The following is a 6028-nucleotide window of genomic DNA, read 5'->3' as shown; positions in this document are numbered from 1 at the left end:
ACACACACACACACACACACACACACACACACACACACACACACACACACACACACACACACACACACACACTTACTTTATACCCCTCCCAGCCTGAAAATAGTCATTATGGGCGGGACAACTGGGGAGGGTGCAATGATAAGGAAGTGAAGTATGTTGGGAAAGATGTATGTCGTTTAAAAAAAAGGTAAAAATGCTTGAGTCAGAATGTGCACTGCAGGACACAAGAAGAGCAGGTGATGTGTGAAATGATAATAGAGAAGCAGACAGAGAGTGACTAAGACTGGGAGATACGGCGAAAAAAAGAAGCTAAAGCAGGGAGGGAGGGAGGGAGGGAGGGAGGCGGAAGAAGCTGAGGGGACTGCAGCAGCAAAAATGATGCAGTTTGAATCTTCACTGGCACCATTAGGTGATGAGCTTCAGCACCTCATCATCCACAACTGTCATGTGCTGACTTTATTTGAACAAAATGTTAACATTATTAAATAAATATAAAAGTTAATAAGTAGTGTTTTTTCCATACAGCTGAAGAGTGGAAGTTTAGATCAGTTTGATAACATTTGCATTTATAGTACACCTCGTACGAAGAACCATTTCTTTTACCTACTTGGATACTTACCAAGTTATAAGTTCATTGAGTCTTTTTACTTATCCATTTAATTCATGTATTTCAGTTGTGTAATCCTGGACATGTTACAGCAAGGGAATGTTTTTAATGTCTCTACATTGAACTGCAGGTATGTCTGTGATGTTTTATCAAATTCTTGATGCCTGATTTACATTCACTTTTAAGACCTTGTAAGAGAAAGTCTTATTTAAGTTTCTGAAGATGTTTCAACTCTTATTCAAGAGGCTTCTTCAGTTCTAAACCCAAAAGGTGGAGTGCACCAGGTATTTAAATCCTAGTGGGATTCTGTCTTCTCTGTCCAAAATGTGAACATTGGCATCCTCTAATCTCTGGCTATCTACTGCAAGATCTCTTTGATCTTTCTCCCCTCACCCCAACCAGTTACTCAGATGGCCGCCCCTCCCCGAGCCTGGTTCTGTTTGAGGTTTCTTCCTATTAAAAGGGAGTTTTTCCTTGCCAATATCACCAAAGTAATGCTCATAGGGGGTCATATGATCATTGGGGTGTTCCGTTTTCTTGTCCATTTTTTATTGTAGTTTGTACCTTACACTTGAGTCAACTGTATAAATAAAATTGAACTGAAGAGGCATGTTTGTGTCTGTAGAAACCCTCACTGTATTTAAAATATCTCGTGATGAGGCAGACGTGTAATCGTGTGCAAATCTGATTTGGGGTAAAGTTGGTTCTGCTTTGGGAGGAGCTGTCTTGCTGTAGTCATTTCTGACAGCCTCCTCCTACAAGGTACAGCATCCCCTGGGTAAACATAGTGGTATGTAGGGCTCCACGTTCAGCTGCATGAAGCGTAAACACAAAACCAATTTGTACTCAAAGAGCATGATGGTTATGCTCAATCATACTCTCTATCTCTCTCTCTCTCTCGATGGAGAGAGAGAGAGAGAGATAGAGAGACAGAGAGAGATATAGATATATACCTAAATAGAGATATGTATGTATATATGTATATGTAGAGGAAGACAACCATTAATGGTCACAACTTATTTAAAATCACTAAACTGATGCTTGTCTTTGGACTGTTGGGGGAAGCCAGAGAACCCACCCAGAGTAGCTGGACAACCCCCACCTAGTTCATTTAAAGCCAGGACCTTCTTGCTGTGAGGCAACAGTGCTAAACAATGAACCACAGCTGAAATTGGAAAAGATTAATTCTTTTGAGATCTTATCAAAAATGTATGTTTTGCCACAAAAGGATAGCAGCAAGACAGAAAGGGAAGCCTTACGTAATAGTAGTGTGACCTGCTGTAAAGTATGGTTTGGAGAATGAAACAGACAAAAGATGTTGAACATGGAGCTGCCAGGCAAGAGAAAAAGAGAAAGCCCAAAAAGAACATCCATGGATATAGTGAAGGAAGACATGCAGAGGGCTGGTGTGAGAGTGGAGGATGCTGGGACAGTGAGATGGAGGCACATGATCTGCATTTGGTGATGAAGACATGCCAAAAGAGATTTCATGTCATTTTTCAAAAAATAATACTTTTATACATTTGTTTTCCTAACGGTATCTTGAGGTAAAGCAAACTGTACCAGAAACAAGTGCATTCATGGGGTTCCTACCATTTTCAGCATTGCCTGTAGTCACTTAATAAATCAGTGTTTATGGTACAAAATTACATAAAGCATTAAGTTGGATATGTTCATGCTTGACTTTGTTTTTAAGTGTATTAGCATAAGGTACTCAAAGTACAGGATCTCCAGGATTTTGTCAGACACAGGAACAGAAATACTCTCTCTTAGTTAAGTAAATGGTAAATGGCCTGTATTTGTATAGCACTTTACTTAGTCCCTAAGGACCCCAAAGCACTTTATACTACATTCAGTCATTCACCCATTCACACACATTCGCACCTTGGTGATGGCAAGCTACATTGTAGCCACAGCTGCCCTGGGGCGCACTGACAGAGGCAGTCAACAAAAAGGTTTGCTTCAAGTGCATATATTCAAAATTTCCACTCCTTGTTTGTTTATGAACATTTTTTTAAAAAAATTTAATAGCAGCAACCAACCAAATTTAGTTTAACAGTAATTAAAGAAATCGAATGTCCAGTCACCGTCTGCTAAATCTCTCATATTCTAATTAGCAAAAAGAAAGAAAGAAAGCACCTTTTTAAAAAGAAGCTGTTGAGTTGCATAAGGAGGATTGGAGGACTGAGTTTTTACACAGTTTGTCACTTTGTTGGAGCCCAGAAGTAAGATATTTTGCTGTCTTTTGCCTTGAGTTTGACATTGGCTGCACAGTAGAGTAAATATGCTGCTGGTGCTTCAGTTCATTGCTTTAGTCTAAGTATTATGTATGCTAGGGACAGGGCAGATTCTTTACCCTGCTGTTGGACATCCATTGATTTTTTAACCCACCTTACTCATGAACCCACAGGTAAGTCTTAGTTTCAAAACTTACTAGTTTAGTATTATGCCATAAAAATAGAATTAAACCCATTTGGGATATACAAGTAAATTCCTTCTTTAGCACTGAAAAGACATTGTGTATGACATCATAATGTGCCTTTACCCTCAGTTTTGGTTGAGTTTGATATGCTCAAAATGAGAACAGCAGGTATTGGTGAAAGGGGCATATACATAGCCTGAGGCCGGAAGGGGTGTGAATGATCCTGTTCCTGAAATTCAGATGCTATCTCCACTTGCTTCTTATCTGCATTTAACATAAGATAATTGACTAATATGCTAATATGTCCTTTGGGCATGCTAGCACAGGGGTCACAGCAGTCATAGTTTGGAATCTCTTCAACCTTTAGTGTTCCATGACTAACAGAGGACCAGAGCACTGATGGAAACTGGGAGTTTTCCAGTTGAATCTCCAACTTTAAGAGCTATTCCAGGCTACGTTTTCAAACAGACTGGATTATGAGCTGTGAGTTGAATCAAATGCAGCATTAACCTTGTTTAATTAGTCTTTAAGCAACTGCCACTGGAACACTGTGGCACTATTTTAAGTGGACCCATGAATTCATTAAACCTTCAACATTTCTAATGTGGATGTGGATTGGAGACGGGCATCTGAACCACCTCAAATCGCTCCCTTTAATGTGGAAGAGTAGCAGTACAGTACTCTGAGCCTCTTGTGAACGACTGAACTTCTTGCCCTTTCTCTGAAGGCCAACCACCCTTCAGAGAAACCTAATTTCTGCTGCTTGTATCCATAATCTTATTCTTTCGATCACTACCCCACATAGCAGACAGGTCTGGCCTGGATCTGGTGTTAAGTCGGCACTGCTGGCTGACAGCTGGCATGGTAAGTGGTATGTCATTCAGATATGGGCCAGGCCTGGCGTAGGTGGCACTGTTTATATGATGGCCTGATTGTGGATTGGTTTATCTGGCCAAGGCTCATAGAAAACAGGTCTGGCCTGTATCCGGCAATAAGCTGGCACTTCTGACTGACTGGTGTCATGTCAGGGTGTATGTCAACCATGTGTGGGCCAGGTCTGGCAATGATAGTGCTATTTATTTTCCTATTTTCCTATTTTAGTTAGAGGACCCAAATGCCATGTTGCAATACTATACTGCTATGGTAGCCAACTTTTCAAATGCAGGTTTGACAGGTTTGTGAGTGTACACTTCATCCACAACCTAGTGAGGGTTTACTTATGTCTACTACCGGGCTCCTGTAGCTCAGGAGGTAGAGCGGGTTATCGACTGATCGGAAGGTTAGTGGTTCGATCCCTGGCTCCTCCAGGCTGCATGTCAAGAGTGTGAATGTGTATGAATGTACAGAGTTGGCCATTTATATGGATACACTGTAATAAAATGGGAATGGTTGGTGATATTAAAGTCCTGTTTGTGGCACATTAGTATATGTGCAATTGCACACTGCTTGCATGATCTCTGCGCACAGAAAATCTCCGTTGCGCACAAAAAAAAATCCAAGCTGAATTGCAATTAAAACGTTAATAATTCTGTTTTGCGGTGTTAGTCAGTAAGTGACTGGCGGCTCCCGCATGGGATTAGAACGATGCCACCTTATCCCATAGTCCAGCCAATAGTGCGATATATACACAGCTAATCAACGTCGTTGACTGGCTATGGCAGCGGTGTTTTAGCTAGCAAAGTGGCGTGGCTGATGTGGAGTGAAGCCACGTTAATGACAACATGTACAACCATTGGCGATGTGAGCAGGACAGACGGAACAATTGACGGAAAAAGTGTGGACTTTATACCAGTTTTAAATTGTGCTGATAGGCCACGTTATGATAAAAATATATGCAATGTTTGGTTTTCTTCCTGAATACTATCGTTGTTTATATTTACTGTGGGGAGAAACGGTAAAACGCCGTTTTATAAGGAAAGCCTCGAAAGCGCTCTCCACCTGTGAGCAAAACCAAAAACCCCAGCCTTTCCTATTGGTCGAAAAATGATATGGCAACATGGCATTTAGTTGTTTAGGAAGGGGAAAGTTTTGGAGTGACGATGGTGTTTTGAAATGTGAGAGATTTGCGACGTTTAGTGCAAATCTTGTGTAGTTAGTGTGTAGCGTAGTCAATAGTTTTGTTGTGCGTGTCAGAACATTGAGGCGACTACTGAATGTTACAGGTGTTACAGCAGTGATACATCTCCTGTTGTCAGGCCTGCAGGTATCAGGCGGTTGTTCCCCTTTATCTCATAGTGGACAGAAATTATGTTTTGGAGTGCATAATTGTGTGGTATCAGATTTGATGCAGAACACCTGATTGTTCTGTAAATAGTTTGAAATGTTTATTTTAAAAAACGCCTTGGCTGCATTTTTAGGTAAACAGCTGCAAAAAACTTGTTTGCAAAACTCAGTAACATTTTTGAAGAAGTAACTACATAATTAATTGCCCAACATTGGTCATTATATACTGTATTTTGCAGACAGAGAGTTACAGGACTCTCTCCCAGACCACAGACTCATACTCATAATACAAGTCAGAGCTTTATTTAAAAAAAGAAAAAAAAAGAAAAAGAAAGAAAGTTGTGTTTTCAAAATTGGAGTTCAAATTCTTTTTACTTCCAAAAGTGTTAACATACTACGCAGGTCATGAACAAGATTTTTTTTTAATTTTCATTGTAATTGGGCTAAACACTTAATTAAAAGTAGTCTAATGCTTTCATTTGATTATTTTAATAAACCATGTAACTTGGATGGATTCGATGCTGGCGTGACCACAGTGCACACGTCTAATGTTGCTCTCAGTGGTCCAAGTGTCCACTCAGGGAGTTTGTGTGTTCGCTCAGACACATGAAAAATTAGAGGGAACATTGCCTACGAGACCACCCATCTTCCATGCTACAGTTAGCAAACTGCTTGCTATTGTCTTATGTAGTCTGGAAGATGAGTGGATGGTGGGGTGGGTGCAGTTTTCTCTGTGGTGGGGTTGGGTGGACTGTCCCGGGCTCTGTAGGGCCGGG

The sequence above is a fragment of the Haplochromis burtoni genome, unplaced genomic scaffold, assembly GCF_018398535.1.
Source record: "Haplochromis burtoni strain Fernald_Lab_line unplaced genomic scaffold, NCSU_Asbu1 Contig_113, whole genome shotgun sequence".
NCBI classification, from domain to species: Eukaryota; Metazoa; Chordata; class Actinopteri; order Cichliformes; family Cichlidae; genus Haplochromis; species Haplochromis burtoni.
This window is presented reverse-complemented; position numbering follows the sequence as displayed.